Consider the following 23139-nt stretch of genomic DNA (forward strand, 5'->3'; position numbering starts at 1 on the left):
TATCTGTATGTCTGTAGGATTTTACCGGATATGTGGTTTTTGGCACTCGTCATAGCTGAGACGTCTTTGTGGATTTGCACCCTATTCTCCATTGGGTACGGGTTGTCTAGTCACTGAGTTTCCTATGCATATATTTTTATATGTACTTGATATTAGAGAAAAAACTCTTAATTATGTTATATGTTAATGATGAATCAGAATGGATCTGAATAGGGTTGAATTATAAGTGAATTCAAAAATTACTGGGGAGTGGCATCCTCGCTGATATATTAAATGTCTAGGATATCTAGTTAGCTTTGCTCTGATTCTAATGTAATGAGAAGAAAAGTTATTTTAATAGTCTTAAAGGTTTTAGCCAGAAAGGAAAAATATTCTTTCAAATTTAGAGCTATTAGATTTTCACATAAATATAATCATTACCTGAAAATTAGTTTTGAAACATAGGAGACACGACTGTAAAACTGCGAAAATGTAAAATATCAGTGAGACTGCCTCCTAGAATCAGGTGGCTTGGGCTGACTGAATGGAGAGCAGTGGAGGTCAGAATTTCCCTCATTCAGATCCATTCTAAGGTGAAATTTACAAGTGGAGGCGGTGGTAAATTTCCATGTCTGACCTCTTGAATATATGCCAATATTTCACACTGGGATTCCTGGTAATAACTGGTTTGATGGGAATTCCGAATAAGTATGAAACAAGCATTTCAAATGTTTCATGTGCAACCTATAACCGGACAATACCCTGACAGGAGAAGGGTAGCGTGTGCTTTTGTATGGTGTGAAACAGCTTTATAATCGTTCTCTTTTAATAGTTGATGTCTGATTTTATAGAGCTCTGCTTGGGGTCATGGCATTTGTGAATGCATACGCCGGCATGAGAAAAAATGATAGTACGCATTGGTATTTCCACTATTTCTTAGGTGGAACTGAATGCAGTAGAATTTCTTTGTATCCGTATGTCTGCAGGCTTTTGCCGGATATGTGGTTCTTGCTACTCATCAGAGCTGAAACATCTCTGTCAATGAGACATCTTTGGGGCTTCGTACCCTATTCTCCATTCGTACGGGTTGTCCGGTTCCTGGGTTTCCTATGCACACATTTTTATATTTATTTCAGATAATAGAGAAAAATCTAATTATAATGAACCAGAATGGATCTGAATAGGGTTGACTTACAAGTGAATTCAAAATTCTCTGAGGAGTGGCATCCTCGCTGATATTTTAAATGTCTAGGATATCTAGTTAGCTTTGCTCCAAGTCAAATATAATAAAAAGAAAACTTATTTTAATAGTATTAATGAAAAATGTCCCTTCAATTTTAGAGCCATTAAATTTTCACATAAATATTTTAATCACCTGAAAAATAGTTGTGAAACATAGGAGACTCGCACGTAAAAAGGAGAAAATGTAAAACATCAGCGAGCCTGCCTCCCTCAGTCAGGTGGCTTGAGCTGACTGAATGGGGAGTAGTGGAAGTCAGAATTTCCCTCATTCAGATCCATTCTAAGGTCAAATTTACAAATGGAGGGGGTGGTAAATTTCCATGTCTGACATCTTGAATATATGCCAATATTTCACACTGGGATTCTGGTAATAACTGGTTTGATGTGAAATTCGAATGATTATAAAATATGCATTTCAAATGTGTTGTGTGTATCCTGACAATACCCTGACAGGAGAAGGGTAGCGTGTGTTTGTACAGTGCAGAAACTGTTTTATAATTGTTCTCTTTTAATAGTTGATGTCTGATTTTATAGAGCTCCACTTGGGGTCATGGAATTTGTGAATGCATATGCTGGCATGAGAAATAATGAGCCTATGCATTGGTATGTCCACTATTTCTTAGGGAGAACTGAATGCAGTATACTTTCTTTGTATCTGTACGTCTGCAGGATTTTACCAGATATGTGGTTCTTGCTACTCGTCAGATCTAAAACATCTGGGTCACTGAGATGTCTTTGAGGCTTGGTACCCTATTCTCCATTCGTATGGGTTGTCCGGTTGCTGAGTTTCCTATACACACATTTCTATATTTATTTAAGATGATAGAGAAAAATCTCATTGTAATGAACCAGAATGGATCTGAATAGGGTTGAATTACAAGTGAATTCAAAGTGCACTGAGGAGTGGCATCCTCGCTGATATTTTAAATGTCTATGATATCTAGTTAGCTTTGCTCCAAGTCTAATATAATAAAAAGAAAACGTATTTTAATAGTATTAAAGGTTTTAGCCAGGAAATAAAAATGTCCCTTCAATTTTAGAGCCATTACATTTTCTCATAAATATTTTAATCACCTGAAAATTAGTTGAGAAATGTAGGAGACTCGCACGTAAAAAGGAGAAAATGTAAAACATCAGCGAGCCTGCCTCCCTCAATCAAGTGGCTTGGGCTGACTGAATGGGGAGAAGTGGAGGTCAGAATTTCCCTCATTCAGATCCATTCTAAGGTCAAATTTACAAATGGAGGCGGTGGTAAATTTCCATTTCTGACCTGTTGAATATATGCCAATATTTCACACTGGGATTCCTGGTAATTAATTTTGGAATTCTGAATGAATATAAAATATGCATTTCAAATGTGTCGTGTACAACCTGTAACCTGACAATACCCTGACAGGAGAAGGGCAGCGTGTGTTTGTACAGTGCAGAAAGTGCTTTATAATCGCTCTGTTTTAATCGGTGATGTCTGCCTTTATAGAGCTCCGCTTGCAGCAGGACTGTGATCAACATGGGGTATTGGGGCTTGTGAATGAATACCCTGGCAAAAGAAATAATGAGCCTACGCATTGGTACTTCCAGTATTTCTTAGGTGGATCTGAATGCAGTATAATTTCTTTGTATCCGTATGTCTGCAGGGTTTTACTGGATATGTGGTTCTTGCTGCTCATCAGAGCTGAAACATCTGGTTCACTGAGACGTCTTTGGGGCTTCGTACCCTATTCTCCATTCGTACGGGTTGTCCGGTTGCTGGGTTTCCTATGCACACATTTTTATATTTATTTAAGATGATAGAGAAAAATCTCATTATAATGAACCAGAATGGATCTGAATAGGGTTGAATTACAAGTGAATTCAAAGTGCACTGAGGAGTGGCATCCTCGCTGATATTTTAAATGTCTATGATATCTAGTTAGCTTTGCTCCAAGTCTAATATAATAAAAAGAAAACGTATTTTAATAGTATTAAAGGTTTTAGCCAGGAAATAAAAATGTCCCTTCAATTTTAGAGCCATTACATTTTCTCATAAATATTTTAATCACCTGAAAATTAGTTGAGAAATGTAGGAGACTCGCACGTAAAAAGGAGAAAATGTAAAACATCAGCGAGCCTGCCTCCCTCAATCAAGTGGCTTGGGCTCACTGAATGGGGAGAAGTGGAGGTCAGAATTTCCCTCATTCAGATCCATTCTAAGGTCAAATTTACAAATGGAGGGGGTGGTAAATTTCCATGTCTGACCTCTTGAATATATGTCAATGAATTTGATTACTAGTTTTTCACACTGAGATTACTGGTAATAACTGGTTTGATGGGATTTCCTAATCATTATAAAATAAGCATTTCAAATGTGTCGTGTACAACCTGTAACCTGACAATACCATGACAGGAGAAGGGCAGCGTGTGTTTGTACAGTGCAGAAAGTGCTTTATGATTGCTCTGTTTTAATCGGTGATGTCTTTCCTTTATAGAGCTCCGCTTGCAGCAGGACTCTGATCAACATGGGGTATTGGGGCTTGTGAATGAATACCCTGGCAAAAGAAATAATGAGCCTACGCATTGGTACTTCTACTATTTCCTAGGTGGAACTGAATGCAGTATAATTTCTTTGTATCCGTATGTCTGCAGGCTTTTGTCGGATATGTGGTTCTTTCAGCTCGTCAGAGGTGAAACATCTGGTTCACTGAGACGTCTTTGGGGCTTCGTACCCTATTCTCCATTCGTACGGGTTGTCCGGTTGCCGGGTTTCCTATGCACACATTTTTATATTTATTTAAGATAATAGAGAAAAATCTCATTATAATGAACCAGAATGGATCCGAATAGGGTTGAATTACAAGTGAATTCAAAGTGCACTGAGGAGTGGCATCCTCGCTGATATTTTAAATGTCTATGATATCTAGTTAGCTTTGCTCCAACTCTAATATAATAAAAAGAAAACTTATTTTAATAGTATTAAAGGTTTTAGCCAGGAAATAAAAATGTCCCTTCAATTTTTAGAGCCATAAAATTTTCACATAAATATTTTAATCACCTGAAAATTAGTTGAGAAATGTAGGAGACTCGCACGTAAAAATGAGAAAATGTAAAACATCAGCGAGCCTGCCTCCCTCAGTCAGGTGGCTTGGGCTGACTGAATGGGGAGCAGTGGAGGTCAGAATTTCCCTCATTCAGATCCATTCTAAGGTCAAATTTACAAATGGAGGCGGTGGTATATTTCCATGTCTGACCTCTGGAATATATGCCAATGAAGTTGATTACTAGTTTTTCACACTGAGATTACTGGTAATAACTGGTATGATGGGATTTCCTAATCATTATAAAATATGCATTTCAAATGTGTCGTGTACAACCTGTAACCTGACAATACCATCACAGGAGAAGGGCAGCGTGTGTTTGTACAGTGCAGAAAGTGCTTTATAATTGCTCTGTTTTAATGGGTGATGTCTTTCCTTTATAGAGCTCCGCTTGCAGCAGGACTCTGATCAACATGGGGTATTGGGGCTTGTGAATGAATACCCTGGTAAAAGAAATAATGAGCCTACGCATTGGTACTTCCAGTATTTCTTAGGCAGAAGTGAATGCAGTATAATTTCTTTGTATCCGTATGTCTGCAGGCTTTTGTCGGAGATGTGGTTCTTGCTACTCGTCAGAGCTGAAATATCTGTGTCAATGAGACATCTTTGGGGCTTCGTACCCTATTCTCCATTCGTACGGGTTGTCCGGTTGCTGGGTTTCCTATGCACACATTTTTATATTTATTTAAGATAATAGAGAAAACTCTCTTTATTATGCTAGATGGTTATAATGAACGAGAATGGATCTGAAGAGGCTTGAATTACAAATAAATTCAAAATTCACTGAGGAGTGGCATCCTCGCTGATATTTTAAATGTCTAGGATAGCTTTGCTCCAAGTCTAATGTACTAAAAAGAAGCTAATTTTAATAGTATTAAAGGTTTTAGCCAGGAAATAAAAATGTCCCTTCAATTTTAGAGCCATTACATTTTCTCATAAATATTTTAATCACCTGAAAATTAGTTGAGAAATGTAGGAGACTCGCACGTAAAAAGGAGAAAATGTAAAACATCAGCGAGCCTGCCTCCCTCAATCAAGTGGCTTGGGCTGACTGAATGGGGAGAAGTGGAGGTCAGAATTTCCCTCATTCAGATCCATTCTAAGGTCAAATTTACAAATGGAGGCGGTGGTAAATTTCCATTTCTGACCTGTTGAATATATGCCAATATTTCACACTGGGATTCCTGGTAATTAATTTTGGAATTCTGAATGAATATAAAATATGCATTTCAAATGTGTCGTGTACAACCTGTAACCTGACAATACCCTGACAGGAGAAGGGCAGCGTGTGTTTGTACAGTGCAGAAAGTGCTTTATAATCGCTCTGTTTTAATCGGTGATGTCTGCCTTTATAGAGCTCCGCTTGCAGCAGGACTCTGATCAACATGGGGTATTGGGGCTTGTGAATGAATACCCTGGCAAAAGAAATAATGAGCCTACGCATTGGTACTTCCAGTATTTCTTAGGCAGAAGTGAATGCAGTATAATTTCTTTGTATCCGTATGTCTGCAGGCTTTTGTCGGATATGTGGTTCTTGCTACTCATCAGAGCTGAAATATCTGTGTCAATGAGACATCTTTGGGGCTTCGTACCCTATTCTCCATTCGTACGGGTTGTCCGGTTGCTGGGTTTCCTATGCACACATTTTTATATTTATTTAAGATAATAGAGAAAAATCTCTTTATTATGCTAGATGGTTATAATGAACCAGAATGGATCTGAATAGGGTTGAATTACAAATAAATTCAAAATTCACTGAGGAGTGGCATCCTCGCTGATATTTTAAATGTCTAGGATAGCTTTGCTCCAAGTCTAATGTACTAAAAAGAAGCTAATTTTAATAGTATTAAAGGTTTTAGCGAGGAAATAAAAATGTCCCTTCAATTTTAGAGCCATTACATTTTCACATAAATATTTTAATCACCTGAAAATTAGTTGTGAAACGTAGGAGTCACGCACGTAAAAAGGAGAAAATGTAAAACATCAGCGAGCCTGCCTCCCTCAGTCAGGTGGCTTGCGCTGACTGAATGGGGAGAAGTGGAGGTCAGAATTTCCCTCATTCAGATCCATTCTAAGGTCAAATTTACAAATGGAGGGGGTGGTAAATTTCCATGTCTGACATCTTGAATATATGCCAATATTTCACACTGGGATTCTGGTAATAACTGGTTTGATGTGAAATTCGAATGATTATAAAATATGCATTTCAAATGTGTTGTGTGTATCCTGACAATACCCTGACAGGAGAAGGGTAGCGTGTGTTTGTACAGTGCAGAAACTGTTTTATAATTGTTCTCTTTTAATAGTTGATGTCTGATTTTATAGAGCTCCACTTGGGGTCATGGAATTTGTGAATGCATATGCTGGCATGAGAAATAATGAGCCTATGCATTGGTATGTCCACTATTTCTTAGGGAGAACTGAATGCAGTATACTTTTTGTATCTGTACGTCTGCAGGATTTTACCAGATATGTGGTTCTTGCTACTCGTCAGATCTAAAACATCTGGGTCACTGAGATGTCTTTGAGGCTTGGTACCCTATTCTCCATTCGTATGGGTTGTCCGGTTGCTGAGTTTCCTATACACACATTTCTATATTTATTTAAGATGATAGAGAAAAATCTCATTGTAATGAACCAGAATGGATCTGAATAGGGTTGAATTACAAGTGAATTCAAAGTGCACTGAGGAGTGGCATCCTCGCTGATATTTTAAATGTCTATGATATCTAGTTAGCTTTGCTCCAAGTCTAATATAATAAAAAGAAAACGTATTTTAATAGTATTAAAGGTTTTAGCCAGGAAATAAAAATGTCCCTTCAATTTTAGAGCCATTACATTTTCTCATAAATATTTTAATCACCTGAAAATTAGTTGAGAAATGTAGGAGACTCGCACGTAAAAAGGAGAAAATGTAAAACATCAGCGAGCCTGCCTCCCTCAATCAAGTGTCTTGGGCTGACTGAATGGGGAGAAGTGGAGGTCAGAATTTCCCTCATTCAGATCCATTCTAAGGTCAAATTTACAAATGGAGGCGGTGGTAAATTTCCATGTCTGACCTGTTGAATATATGCCAATATTTCACACTGGGATTCCTGGTAATTAATTTTGGAATTCTGAATGAATATAAAATATGCATTTCAAATGTGTCGTGTACAACCTGTAACCTGACAATACCCTGACAGGAGAAGGGCAGCGTGTGTTTGTACAGTGCAGAAAGTGCTTTATAATCGCTCTGTTTTAATCGGTGATGTCTGCCTTTATAGAGCTCCGCTTGCAGCAGGACTGTGATCAACATGGGGTATTGGGGCTTGTGAATGAATACCCTGGCAAAAGAAATAATGAGCCTACGCATTGGTACTTCCAGTATTTCTTAGGTGGATCTGAATGCAGTATAATTTCTTTGTATCCGTATGTCTGCAGGGTTTTACTGGATATGTGGTTCTTGCTGCTCATCAGAGCTGAAACATCTCTGTCAATGAGACATCTTTGCGGCTTCGTACCCTATTCTCCATTCGTACGGGTTGTCCGGTTGCCGGGTTTCCTATGTACACATTTATATATTTATTTAAGATAATAGAGAAAAATCTCTTTATTATGCTAGTTGGTTATAATGAACCAGAATGGATCTGAATAGGGTTGAATTACAAGTGAATTCAAAATTCACTGAGGAGAGGCATTCTCGCTGACATTTTAAATGTCTAGGATAGCTTTGCTCGAAGTCTAATATACTAAAAAGAAACTAATTTTAATAGTATTAAAGGTTTTAGCAAGGAAATAAAAATGTCTCTTCAATTTTAGAGCCATTAAATTTTCACATAAATATTTTAATCACCTGAAAATTAGTTGTGAAACATAGGAGTCACGCACGTAAAAAGGAGAAAATGTAAAACATCAGCGAGCCTGCCTCCCTCAGTCAGGTGGCTTGGGCTGACTGAATGTGGAGCAGTGGAGGTCAGAATTTCCCTCATTCAGATCCATTCTAAGGTCAAATTTACAAATGGAGGTGGTGGTAAATTTCCATGTCTGACCTCTTGAATATATGCCAATATTTCCAACTGGGATTCCTGGTAATTAATTTTGGAATTCTGAATGAATATAAAATATGCATTTCAAATGTGTCGTGTACAACCTGTAACCTGACAATACCCTGACAGGAGAAGGGCAGCGTATGTTTGTACAGTGCAGAAAGTGCTTTATAATTGCTCTGTTTTAATCGGTGATGTCTGCCTTTATAGAGCTCCGCTTGCAGCAGGACTCTGATCAACATGGGGTGTCGGTGCTTGTGAATGAATACCCTGGCATAAGAAATAATGAGCCTACGCATTGGTACTTCCAGTATTTCTTAGGCAGAAGTGAATGCAGTATAATTTCTTTGTATCCGTATGTCTGCAGGCTTTTGTCGGAGATGTGGTTCTTGCTACTCGTCAGAGCTGAAATATCTGTGTCAATGAGACATCTTTGGGGCTTCGTACCCTATTCTCCATTCGTACGGGTTGTCCGGTTGCTGGGTTTCCTATGCACACATTTTTATATTTATTTAAGATAATAGAGAAAACTCTCTTTATTATGCTAGATGGTTATAATGAACGAGAATGGATCTGAAGAGGCTTGAATTACAAATAAATTCAAAATTCACTGAGGAGTGGCATCCTCGCTGATATTTTAAATGTCTAGGATAGCTTTGCTCCAAGTCTAATGTACTAAAAAGAAGCTAATTTTAATAGTATTAAAGGTTTTAGCCAGGAAATAAAAATGTCCCTTCAATTTTAGAGACATTACATTTTCACATAAATATTTTAATCACCTGAAAAATAGTTGTGAAACGTAGGAGTCACGCGCGTAAAAAGGAGAAAATGTAAAACATCAGCGAGCCTGCCTCCCTCAGTCAGGTGGCTTGGGCTGACTGAATGTGGAGCAGTGGAGGTCAGAATTTCCCTCATTCAGATCCATTCTAAGGTCAAATTTACAAATGGAGGCGGTGGTAAATTTCCATGTCTGACCTCTTGAATATATGCCAATATTTCCAACTGGGATTCCTGGTAATTAATTTTGGAATTCTGAATGAATATAAAATATGCATTTCAAATGTGTCCTGTACAACCTGTAACCTGACAATACCCTGACAGGAGAAGGGCAGCGTGTGTTTGTACAGTGCAGAAAGTGCTTTATAATTGCTCTGTTTTAATCGGTGATGTCTTTCCTTTATAGAGCTCCGCTTGCAGCAGGACTCTGATCAACATGGGGTATTGGTGTTTGTGAATGCATACCCTGGCATAAGAAATAATGAGTCTACGCATTGGTACTTCCAGTATTTCTTAGGCAGAAGTGAATGCAGTATAATTTCTTTGTATCCGTATGTCTGCAGGCTTTTGTCGGAGATGTGGTTCTTGCTACTCGTCAGAGCTGAAATATCTGTGTCAATGAGACATCTTTGGGGCTTCGTACCCTATTCTCCATTCGTACGGGTTGTCCGGTTGCTGGGTTTCCTATGCACACATTTTTATATTTATTTAAGATAATAGAGAAAACTCTCTTTATTATGCTAGATGGTTATAATGAACGAGAATGGATCTGAAGAGGCTTGAATTACAAATAAATTCAAAATTCACTGAGGAGTGGCATCCTCGCTGATATTTTAAATGTCTAGGATAGCTTTGCTCCAAGTCTAATGTACTAAAAAGAAGCTAATTTTAATAGTATTAAAGGTTTTAGCCAGGAAATAAAAATGTCCCTTCAATTTTAGAGCCATTACATTTTCACATAAATATTTTAATCACCTGAAAAATAGTTGTGAAACGTAGGAGTCACGCGCGTAAAAAGGAGAAAATGTAAAACATCAGCGAGCCTGCCTCCCTCAGTCAGGTGGCTTGGGCTGACTGAATGTGGAGCAGTGGAGGTCAGAATTTCCCTCATTCAGATCCATTCTAAGGTCAAATTTACAAATGGAGGCGGTGGTAAATTTCCATGTCTGACCTCTTGAATATATGCCAATATTTCCAACTGGGATTCCTGGTAATTAATTTTGGAATTCTGAATGAATATAAAATATGCATTTCAAATGTGTCCTGTACAACCTGTAACCTGACAATACCCTGACAGGAGAAGGGCAGCGTGTGTTTGTACAGTGCAGAAAGTGCTTTATAATTGCTCTGTTTTAATCGGTGATGTCTTTCCTTTATAGAGCTCCGCTTGCAGCAGGACTCTGATCAACATGGGGTATTGGTGTTTGTGAATGCATACCCTGGCATAAGAAATAATGAGTCTACGCATTGGTACTTCCAGTATTTCTTAGGCAGAAGTGAATGCAGTATAATTTGTTTGTATCCGTATGTCTGCAGGCTTTTGTCGGATATGTGGTTCTTGCTACTCATCAGAGCTGAAACATCTCTGTCAATGAGACATCTTTGCGGCTTCGTACCCTATTCTCCATTCGTACGGGTTGTCCAGTTGCCGGGTTTCCTATGTACACATTTATATATTTATTTAAGATAATAGAGAAAAATCTCTTTATTATGCTAGTTGGTTATAATGAACCAGAATGGATCTGAATAGGGTTGAATTACAAGTGAATTCAAAATTCACTGAGGAGAGGCATCCTCGCTGACATTTTAAATGTCTAGGATAGCTTTGCTCGAAGTCTAATATACTAAAAAGAAACTAATTTTAATAGTATTAAAGGTTTTAGCAAGGAAATAAAAATGTCTCTTCAAATTTAGAGCCATTAAATTTTCACATAAATATTTTAATCACCTGAAAATTAGTTGTGAAACATAGGAGTCACGCACGTAAAAAGGAGAAAATGTAAAACATCAGCGAGCCTGCCTCCCTCAGTCAGGTGGCTTGCGCTGACTGAATGGGGAGAAGTGGAGGTCAGAATTTCCCTCATTCAGATCCATTCTAAGGTCAAATTTACAAATGGAGGTGGTGGTAAATTTCCATGTCTGACCTCTTGAATATATGCCAATATTTCACACTGGGATTCCTGGTAATTAATTTTGGAATTCTGAATGAATATAAAATATGCATTTCAAATGTGTCGTGTACAACCTGTAACCTGACAATACCCTGACAGGAGAAGGGCAGCGTGTGTTTGTACAGAGCAGAAAGTGCTTTATAATTGCTCTGTTTTAATCGGTGATGTCTGCCTTTATAGAGCTCCGCTTGCAGCAGGACTCTGATCAACATGGGGTATTGGTGTTTGTGAATGCATACCCTGGCATAAGAAATAATGAGCCTACGCATTGGTACTTCCAATATTTCTTAGGTGGATCTGAATGCAGTATAATTTCTTTGTATCCGTATGTCTGCAGGGTTTTACTGGATATGTGGTTCTTGCTGCTCATCAGAGCTGAAACATCTGGTTCACTGAGACGTCTTTGGGGCTTCGTACCCTATTCTCCATTCGTACGGGTTGTCCGGTTGCTGGGTTTCCTATGCACACATTTTAATATTTATTTAAGATGATAGAGAAAAATCTCATTATAATGAACCCGAATGGATCCGAATAGGGTTGAATTACAAGTGAATTCAAAGTGCACTGAGGAGTGGCATCCTCGCTGATATTTTAAATGTCTATGATATCTAGTTAGCTTTGCTCCAACTCTAATATAATAAAAAGAAAACTTATTTTAATAGTATTAAAGGTTTTAGCCAGGAAATAAAAATGTCCCTTCAATTTTAGAGCCATTACATTTTCACATAAATATTTTAATCACCTGAAAATTAGTTGAGAAATGTAGGAGACTCGCACGTAAAAAGGAGAAAATGTAAAACATCAGCGAGCCTGCCTCCCTCAGTCAGGTGGCTTGGGCTGACTGAATGTGGAGCAGTGGAGGTCAGAATTTCCCTCATTCAGATCCATTCTAAGGTCAAATTTACAAATGGAGGCGGTGGTATATTTCCATGTCTGACCTCTGGAATATATGCCAATGAAGTTGATTACTAGTTTTTCACACTGAGATTACTGGTAATAACTGGTATGATGGGATTTCCTAATCATTATAAAATAAGCATTTCAAATGTGTCGTGTACAACCGGTAACCTGACAATACCCTGACAGGAGAAGGGCAGCGTGTGTTTGTACAGTGCAGAAAGTGCTTTATAATTGCTCTGTTTTAATGGGTGATGTCTTTCCTTTATAGAGCTCCGCTTGCAGCAGGACTCTGATCAACATGGGGTATTGGTGCTTGTGAATGAATACCCTGGCAAAAGAAATAATGAGCCTACGCATTGGTACTTCCAGTATTTCTTAGGCAGAAGTGAATGCAGTATAATTTCTTTGTATCCGTATGTCTGCAGGCTTGTGTCGGAGATGTGGTTCTTGCTACTCGTCAGAGCTGAAATATCTGTGTCAATGAGACATCTTTGGGGCTTCGTACCCTATTCTCTATTCGTACGGGTTGTCCGGTTGCTGGGTTTCCTATGCACACATTTTTATATTTATTTAAGATAATAGAGAATCTCTTTATTATGCTAGATGGTTATAATGAACGAGAATGGATCTGAAGAGGCTTGAATTACAAATAAATTCGAAATTCACTGAGGAGTGGGATCCTCGCTGATATTTTAAATGTCTAGGATACCTTTGCTCGAAGTCTAATGTACTAAAAAGAAGCTAATTTTAATAGTATTAAAGGTTTTAGCCAGGAAAGAAAAATGTTCCTTCAATTTTAGAGCCATTAAATTTTCACATAAATATTTTAATCACCTGAAAAATAGTTGTGAAACGTAGGAGTCACGCGCGTAAAAAGGAGAAAATGTAAAACATCAGCGAGCCTGCCTCCCTCAGTCAGGTGGCTTGGGCTGACTGAATGTGGAGCAGTGGAGGTCAGAATTTCCCTCATTCAGATCCATTCTAAGGTCAAATTTACAAATGGAGGCGGTGGTAAATTTCCATGTCTGACCTCTTGAATATATGCCAATATTTCCAACTGGGATTCCTGGTAATTAATTTTGGAATTCTGAATGAATATAAAATATGCATTTCAAATGTGTCCTGTACAACCTGTAACCTGACAATACCCTGACAGGAGAAGGGCAGCGTGTGTTTGTACAGTGCAGAAAGTGCTTTATAATTGCTCTGTTTTAATCGGTGATGTCTTCCTTTATAGAGCTCCGCTTGCAGCAGGACTCTGATCAACATGGGGTATTGGTGTTTGTGAATGCATACCCTGGCATAAGAAATAATGAGCCTACGCATTGGTACTTCCAGTATTTCTTAGGCAGAAGTGAATGCAGTATAATTTGTTTGTATCCGTATGTCTGCAGGCTTTTGTCGGATATGTGGTTCTTGCTACTCATCAGAGCTGAAACATCTCTGTCAATGAGACATCTTTGCGGCTTCGTACCCTATTCTCCATTCGTACGGGTTGTCCAGTTGCCGGGTTTCCTATGTACACATTTATATATTTATTTAAGATAATAGAGAAAAATCTCTTTATTATGCTAGTTGGTTATAATGAACCAGAATGGATCTGAATAGGGTTGAATTACAAGTGAATTCAAAATTCACTGAGGAGAGGCATCCTCGCTGACATTTTAAATGTCTAGGATAGCTTTGCTCGAAGTCTAATATACTAAAAAGAAACTAATTTTAATAGTATTAAAGGTTTTAGCAAGGAAATAAAAATGTCTCTTCAAATTTAGAGCCATTAAATTTTCACATAAATATTTTAATCACCTGAAAATTAGTTGTGAAACATAGGAGTCACGCACGGAAAAAGGAGAAAATGTAAAACATCAGCGAGCCTGCCTCCCTCAGTCAGGTGGCTTGCGCTGACTGAATGGGGAGAAGTGGAGGTCAGAATTTCCCTCATTCAGATCCATTCTAAGGTCAAATTTACAAATGGAGGTGGTGGAAAATTTCCATGTCTGACCTCTTGAATATATGCCAATATTTCACACTGGGATTCCTGGTAATTAATTTTGGAATTCTGAATGAATATAAAATATGCATTTCAAATGTGTCGTGTACAACCTGTAACCTGACAATACCCTGACAGGAGAAGGGCAGCGTGTGTTTGTACAGAGCAGAAAGTGCTTTATAATTGCTCTGTTTTAATCCGTGATGTCTGCCTTTATAGAGCTCCGCTTGCAGCAGGACTGTGATCAACATGGGGTATTGGTGCTTGTGAATGAATACCCTGGCAAAAGAAATAATGAGCCTACGCATTGGTACTTCCAGTATTTCTTAGGTGGATCTGAATGCAGTATAATTTCTTTGTATCCGTATGTCTGCAGGGTTTTACTGGATATGTGGTTCTTGCTGCTCATCAGAGCTGAAACATCTGGTTCACTGAGACGTCTTTGGGGCTTCGTACCCTATTCTCCATTCGTACGGGTTGTCCGGTTGCTGGGTTTCCTATGCACACATTTTAATATTTATTTAAGATGATAGAGAAAAATCTCATTATAATGAACCCGAATGGATCCGAATAGGGTTGAATTACAAGTGAATTCAAAGTGCACTGAGGAGTGGCATCCTCGCTGATATTTTAAATGTATATGATATCTAGTTAGCTTTGCTCCAACTCTAATATAATAAAAAGAAAACTTATTTTAATAGTATTAAAGGTTTTAGCCAGGAAATAAAAATGTCCCTTCAATTTTAGAGCCATTACATTTTCACATAAATATTTTAATCACCTGAAAATTAGTTGAGAAATGTAGGAGACTCGCACGTAAAAAGGAGAAAATGTAAAACATCAGCGAGCCTGCCTCCCTCAGTCAGGTGGCTTGGGCTGACTGAATGTGGAGCAGTGGAGGTCAGAATTTCCCTCATTCAGATCCATTCTAAGGTCAAATTTACAAATGGAGGCGGTGGTAAATTTCCATGTCTGACCTCTGGAATATATGCCAATGAAGTTGATTACTAGTTTTTCACACTGAGATTACTGGTAATAACTGGTTTGATGGGATTTCCTAATCATTATAAAATATGCATTTCAAATGTGTCGTGTACAACCTGTAACCTGACAATACCCTGACAGGAGAAGGGCAGCGTGTGTTTGTACAGTGCAGAAAGTGCTTTATAATTGCTCTGTTTTAATGGGTGATGTCTTTCCTTTATAGAGCTCCGCTTGCAGCAGGACTATGATCAACATGGGGTATTGGTGCTTGTGAATGAATACCCTGGCAAAAGAAATAATGAGCCTACGCATTGGTACTTCCAGTATTTCTTAGGCAGAAGTGAATGCAGTATAATTTCTTTGTATCCGTATGTCTGCAGGCTTTTGTCGGAGATGTGGTTCTTGCTACTCGTCAGAGCTGAAATATCTGTGTCAATGAGACATCTTTGGGGCTTCGTACCCTATTCTCCATTCGTACGGGTTGTCCGGTTGCTGGGTTTCCTATGCACACATTTTTATATTTATTTAAGATAATAGAGAAAAATCTCTTTATTATGCTAGTTGGTTATAATGAACCAGAATGGATCTGAAGAGGCTTGAATTACAAATAAATTCAAAATTCACTGAGGAGTGGCATCCTCGCTGATATTTTAAATGTGTAGGATCGCTTTGCTCCAAGTCTAATGTACTAAAAAGAAGCTAATTTTAATAGTATTAAAGGTTGTAGCCAGGAAATAAAAATGTTCCTTCAATTTTAGAGCCATTAAATTTTCACATAAATATTTTAATCACCTGAAAAATAGTTGTGAAACGTAGGAGTCACGCACGTAAAAAGGAGAAAATGTAAAACATCAGCGAGCCTGCCTCCCTCAATCAGGTGGCTTGGGCTGACTGAATGTGGAGCAATGGAGGTCAGAATTTCCCTCATTCAGATTCATTCTAAGGTTAAATTTACAAGTGGAGGCGGTTGTAAATTTCCATGTCTGACCTCTGGAATATATGCCAATAATTTTGATTACTGGTATTTCACACTGGGATTCTTGGTAATAACTAGTTTGGGAAATCTGAATGAGTATAAATGAAGCATTTCAAATGTGTTGTGTGTAACCTATAACTTGACAATACCATGACAGAAGAAGTGTCATGTGTGTCTTTATAGTGTGGAAACTGCTTTATAATTACTCTTTTGATAGGTTATGTCTGCCTTTATGTAGATCTGCTTACAGAGGAGAGGCATGGAGAGATGGCACATTCAGGGATATAAAGGCTTATAGGACATCATACTCAAGTTAGGCTTTCAGCTGTAGGTTTTTGGGATGTTGCTCTGTAGGATGTTACTTTTCTCCCTTAGGTCTTACTCTGGACTTACACCTTGTCCCATAGCTCCTTGGAAGTTAGTTTGCGTTCTGCAAAAACAGCCTGCCCTTGAGTGATCTCTTCCTGTTATGTTCTTGCCTGTATTCCCTTCCCTGCATAGGGTGTATGTTAAGCTTGTTAGATTGTAGACTGTGCATGTCTTAGTGTCTGACAGATTGTGGAGAGGGTTTTGGCAGGAGGGCGCTGGGGGAAGCACATGCTAGTACTGAGTGGGCATCTCTCTCTTAGGCAGAGTATCTGAGACTGTGAGAGGAGGAGGGTGTATGGGGACATGTGTGATGGGGTTCTGGGTGGTGACCTCTCGCTTAGGCAGGGTGTGGTTAGGAGGCTGACGAGGGATACGCATGCTGGTAATGGGTGGGGACCCCCCCTCCCTTAGGCAGAGTTTCAGACAGGATGTGGGCAGGCGGGTGCTGGGAGGATACGTATGTTGGTATTGGGTGGGATCTGTCCCTCAGGCAGAGGTATTTAATATTTCACAAAGGGTGTGATGAAGTCTATTTTACTAATTTAATATAATAAATTTTTTATTTTTAAGGTGATGATTGAGGAGGTTCTTTGATTGGTAAAGTAGTTTGTTTCACGTTCTTAACTGTGTGAGATGCTTGGATTTGGCCAACTGGAGGAAGAAAGCTGCTCATGCAATGTAATGGACTGGATGAGATGCAGAGGATGGACTGTTTTAGGTAAAAATGGAAAAAGAGATCGGAGGCTTTTAACTTGTTTATGGAAGAGTTACAAGCAGTGGAAATATTTGTAGTGTAGGGGTGGGGGAATAATGGAAGGGTTGGGGATTTTGTTCTACATTTAGCATTGGCTGTTTATTTTTGCTGATTGAAATATGATGGATACAAGTGTTGTATATTTTTTATGTTCTGGCTAAAACAGTCTATTGAATAAATATATATATAAATATCAAATGAAATTGTGTTTAAATAAAATAGAGGTTGGATGTGAATTCTTTGAGTGAGCTGCTTAAAAGCAGAAGTTTGCTTTAAGGAACCAGTGGATCTTGGAGACTTCTTTTCTTCTTTATAAGAATTTCTTTAATTTGGGGAGGGGGGGGATGTAGATGGGTGGGTGTCTACTCCCACAGAACAAGTATAAGTTTTGAAAAGTGCTTGCTATGAAAGGCTCGTTGGCCTCAGGATTTGGAGCTGGGTTAGTAAGTTAGAGGTTGTGGTTTTGAAGCTGGCCAAGGTCAGTACTTTCTGGTATGGCAATGTGAGTGAGGGATTGGGGTAGGGTTACGGTTGTTGGTTAGTAGGTTAGGGTAGGGGATTATGGTGCTTTAGAGGGTCAGGGTTAGTGTCAGTGTGAGGATCTGATGGCAGCCTGTGTTCTAGTGTTACTCCTGGGGTAAATTTGGGCAAAAAAATGTAAAACTCTGTGCCCAAAAAGTTAAAAATCTGCTAATTTTATATTGGTTTAAATAATATTTTTTCCAGGACAAGAAGGATGGTAGTCCTCACCTGTGGGTGACATCACTGGATGGAGCCTTATCATGGAAAACTTTGACGTCCACCTGATCGACACTGGCAGGTGCATTGAAAATGTTGGTTAGTAAATGTTGCCGGGAGCACCAGGGTAGTGGTGACTGTCTATCAATGAGTCCTTCTAAGACATTGTTATTGGTGCTGGGGAAAGATTGGGATGAGCACTGAGAAAAGTATTGATGCTGGCACCAATGCGAGTATATTTCTGGTGCTGACCCCGACACTGCATTGGCCTTGATGGTTATTGATCCGCTTGCGAAGAAGACATGGTTAGTAGGCTGTTAACAGTTTCTTCACCTGAACAACTAAGGTGATCCCCAGACATCAGTATTGGGTACTTAGCCACCATAGGTCTCTGTGGTGGTGCCAGTAACACCTAGCCTGCCACCCCTTGTAGCTGTGAATTCCCAATCTTCTGTTTGTTTGACTGCTGCAGAACACTGAAATGATGAATTGAATGTGTTATGTGCTCTGACGCCTGTGCTGAGTGTCTCCAAAAGCATGTTAGTGTTCCATGTAGATACACATGTAAAAGATGTTTATCTAATCTGTACAATTCCATTGCAGATAAACATGCAAACATCCGAGCCAGTGTGATGACCAGAAATGAGCGGGGGTATGGAAATGGGCACATGAAAAAAGTGGCCACTTGGGGGCAGAAGCTAATCACAGGTGGGTCCAAGTCAGAGGGATACCAAGATCCCTCCCTGATTTTCAAAATGTAGTCACACAATGTGAATATTGTCAGTTGACACATCCAAGGTCACCCAGGCTATTGAGCAGGGGCATATTAATTGTGGTTTAAGTCCTGCCACTATTTGGCAAATAGATTTTATAGGCCGTTTATGAACATGTGGAGGAGATGTATATTTATATATGGCAGTCGATACCTGTAGTGGAATCATGATGGCTGTGCCTGCACCAGAGGCTAATCAGATAGCTACGTTATAACTTTTAAATGAAATGAGTAGGTATTATGGAATACCAAAACAAGTTCAGAGCGATAGAGGGACTGGTAACTTAGTGCAGCAATATGCTAGAGACAACCACATTGAATGGATATTTCAAATTCCATATTATCCGCAAGCTGTTGGCCTTATTGAGTGTATGAAAGGAGTCATTCCTTCCTTTTTTAAAGGTCTACTCTTTAGCAGCTGTAGAGCTGTGGACAATACAGATTTCCACCCCTTCATAGTGTCAAATTTTGTAAGACACCATAACACACTTTTTAATAACCCATTTCAGAAGTAATATAATCATGAACCTGCTTCTACTCAGATCCGAAATATCATTTGCTGGGCTACGCCTTCGGGAAATGTGGAATTGCTTAGCTAAAATAGTTATGAAGCTGAGGGATATGATGTAACCAATCCCACCGCTATAGTGATACCTCCTCATGAATCTTCATTGTATGATTTTCAGATTGGGTGCAGCATCCCTAAGCAACATTTTTGATGGCTGTGTATTTGATCTAGTTGTGCAAAACAAGGCATAGCTGTATTGGGGGGACTCATTGATTCTGACTACTGTGGTCCCATATATGTACTGTATCATAACTTGACGATTAAAGATATTTACGTTCCTGCCCAAACCCAAATGGTACAATTGATTATTATTCCCTATGTAACAGAGCAAATGGCATGGGGAATTCCCAATTCCACTCCCTGAGGACAAGGTGCCTTTGGAAGCACCTCCAGTCCAAGTAAACTACATCCTGGAGCTAAAATATGGATCTTCCGATTTCATAGAGAACCTAGGAACGATGAAATTTTAGCTGTTGGCAAACATGTAGTACTGACTGTACTACCAGAAGGAGATGAACATTAGATACAGGTACTCAGTATCCAATGTAAACTAAGGGAATAACTAAAGCTGTGTTCTCTCGCTACAGGTTGGCTTGCATCTCCCGTTTATGGCGATCAACGTCTTTGCCATGATTGTTATGGTGCACACCCTATATCAGCCTGTCGAAGTAACATCTGGATGGGGGACTATCAAGTGGAAGAACAGCACCTTCTCTGGAACGCAGGATAATTTCACTTGTAAAGCATACGATGCTTGTGTGGTTTGGAACATCACCACAACTGCAAAAGTAGTAAAAGCAAAGGCCACTCAGGACAAAATCACTAGATTAGTTGTCAAGTATAAAGACGTCAGTACATTAACAGATACAGTATGTAAATTTACATCACTTCCTTTCCCAGTCTATCTTCCCGAAAGAGGAAGTATGCTAATACAAGTTTTGCATGCTAACAAATGGATATGGACCACCAATAATCACAGTATTGACAATACAATGTGTACCCCTACACTAATGGGATTGGCTTGCCTTTAATGTATTCCACATTACCCGATGATTGCATGTTGCAGCAACCTTTGGCACACTGTAGCCTTCTCATATTACCTGATAATGTGACCGGTGTCATAATTCCATTCCCTGGAACTGTATGTGTAAATAATTTGACTTTTACAGGATTCCTGTATAATGTTGTTTTACTTTTGGTTCTCGACAATATTATTTACTAGCAATGGACATCGCTGATGTGCAATTGGGGGTAAAGTTGGACTTATCATTCTTTAAGACACCATTGTTGGATTCTACTAAACTGCAAAAGGTATTGAATACCTCACATTCATTGAAACAGACCCCGAGACACGTTGACATTGCTCTAACTGGTGGCCTGCTTTGAGCGGACTTTGCCAAGGAATGCCTACTACATTTACAACTATAATTGATAATAGACACTTCTCATTCTTGGTGGGATGTGTTTTTTGGACATTCCTCTACTGCTGCAATGATTCTGAAGAGGATTTTTCATTCTATCCTTATTGTAATGTGTGTATGCCTCCTCTGCCTAGCGTGTACATGTTATCTTACCTATTGAGTGCATAAAATAGCACGTCAAAGTAAATATACCACTACAGTGGCTTTGTATGCAGTGGTGCCTGCATTGGAGAATGATTGATCAAGGGTGGAGTGTAGGATAAACATGTTCTTGTTAAACAGATTGTGCAACTCAGCTTTCTGGCTCCCTGTCAGGAATAAGGCGGTCTGATCAGCCGCCTGCATGCCAGGGACAGGACGAGTCTGACTGGGTAATAGCAACTGTTGATACATAACATGGGTGGATAGTGATCAATCATTTCTCTCTTGCATGCACACTTGTTTACGGCATGGTATAAAAGAGGAGGACTTTCCAGTGTCCGGTGGGAGTAGGAGATATTGGCTCAATAGAAGTATAGAGTGCTGGACACTGAAAACTCCCTTCTCACCTTTGCTGACCTGATGACTCCTAGATACAAGGCTGATGACAGGAAGGGTGCTGGATGGCATATGCAATCATGCTGACTATATGAGTCCCTAGTTAGATGTGATCAACATCTGCTATTCTATGTTCAGTTAATAGTGTCAACCTGCCCTATGTAACAAGTTATGTTCCTCTGTAAACCTGAGTTGACCATGTGAGCTCCTAGCTCAATGTGATCAATATCTGCTATTCTTGTTTTTTTTGTTTGAATTAATAGTTTTTTATTGATAACATCATAATGAACAACTGTAGTACAATGCCTTTGTGAAAAACGCTCAAAACGTCCACAATGTATACATCATATTAACTGACTTGAGAAAGATGAACAATCATATAATAAAATAAACAGATGCTTGAACTACTTGATCTGTGGGTTTCTTTTCTATAGAAATATATAAAAGTGTAAAAGTATGCTATACTGCAAACTTAATACAATGTAGAAATAAAATAAAAGAAACCGATACAGAGTTATCACTTATTAAAGCACTCCATTCCCTAACCCTCCCCCCCCCCCTCCCCTCTGGGTGAATCAGAGTTGCTCCCAGTCATAATATAGACTCTGTCAACAGTTGATGAACTCTGCGAAATGGAACGTAGTCCACATTCCCTGAAAATTTATTGTCTAGGATGACATTCGTGAAATCCATAGTGCATACGGTGCCCACGTTGTCTCAAATCTCTGGACCCGCTGTTGTTTAAATGCAGTGATCTTGCCCAGAGCATACATCTTATGAACCCTAGCCTGTATCTCAGGCAGCGAAGGGACCCTACTATCTTTCTAAAGGTATGCAATTGCACATCTGGTGGCTACCACCACAGATTTCACAAACTGCAGGTGTGCCCTTGTACTTCATTGTATCTTCATTGTGTACTCATAGCAAAGCTTGCACCGCTGAAAAGGTAACTGAGGTGTGCAGAACCTCACCCACCCATGTGGTCACTTGAGACCAAACATTTTGTATTTTTGGGCAAAACTACCACAGGTGAAGAAAGGTACCTATGGAACCACATAGTTTCCAGCACTGGTCAGACACCCTAGGAAAGATTTTATGAAGTTTAGCGGGGGTTAGGTGTCATCGGTAAAGCAATTTATACCCATTTTCAATGTGCCCTGCTGAGATAAGCCCTTTCCCTAAATCCTGAAAGACATCTAACCAGTCCGTCTCAGAAAGTTGGCCAGGTAGGTCATGCTCCCAGCCTCGTAGGTGAGCATAAGTGTAATTAGGTTTCCCCATCAACAGTCTGTCTAAGTGTGAAATAGTCTTATCTACTTTATCGGCCTGACGGCACAAGACCTCAAAATATGATATGCCCTTTGCTAATTCCACATGCAGGGCCTTGTTAGTGAGGAAGTGTCTAACTTGCAAATATGAAAATATGTCCCTACTAGGTAAATGGTATCTGTCACTCAGTCTATCAAAGGATACCATACCTCCTGGTTCCCAGATGTGAGTTATTTGAGAAATGCCACCAGAGAGCCATCCCCGAAAAGCTGCGGCCGTCTGTCCAGCCAGTAACAACTTGTTATGAAAGAGGTGGGTACAGTGATAATATACCCTGTTTCCCACGAGTGAGTTCTTCCAAAGAGACCAAATAGCGCAAGTTGTCCGGACAGTGGCAGGTAAGTCCGAAATAGTGGCCCATGTATGTTTAGGCTGCTAGGGGCATCGAGCTCATCATTGCTTGTTCCAATTTTACCCAAAGCGGTTGTCTGTCCCTCTTATGCCAATCTAGAACCGCTTTCAAATGTGCCGCGGCATGGTATCAGGAGAGATGTGGGACACTCATACCACCCTGGGATTTGGACTGAAATAGA

At 39.3% G+C, this 23139-nt stretch overlaps 1 long non-coding RNA gene across 15 annotated transcripts; it reads left to right on the top strand.

The window, feature by feature from the left end:
* Positions 1–1896: 1896 nt before the first annotated feature.
* Positions 1897–21684, top strand: LOC115079779. Of its 15 annotated transcripts, none has more exons than XR_003853372.1 (14): positions 1897–2789; positions 3687–3777; positions 4676–7649; positions 8531–8621; positions 9504–9594; positions 10477–10567; positions 11449–11539; positions 12437–12527; positions 13406–13496; positions 14378–15456; positions 17058–17205; positions 17968–18061; positions 18583–18687; positions 19907–21684. It is a non-coding gene; the product is annotated as an uncharacterized LOC115079779 (long non-coding RNA). The 15 variants fall into 15 exon arrangements; XR_003853368.1 differs by having other exon boundaries at positions 4676–4766; positions 5648–5738; positions 7559–7649; positions 9504–11539; XR_003853370.1 differs by having other exon boundaries at positions 9504–11539; positions 14378–14468; positions 15366–15456.
* Positions 21685–23139: the final 1455 nt, after the last annotated feature.

This window comes from Rhinatrema bivittatum, chromosome 18, assembly GCF_901001135.1.
Source record: "Rhinatrema bivittatum chromosome 18, aRhiBiv1.1, whole genome shotgun sequence".
Lineage (NCBI taxonomy): Eukaryota > Metazoa > Chordata > Amphibia > Gymnophiona > Rhinatrematidae > Rhinatrema > Rhinatrema bivittatum.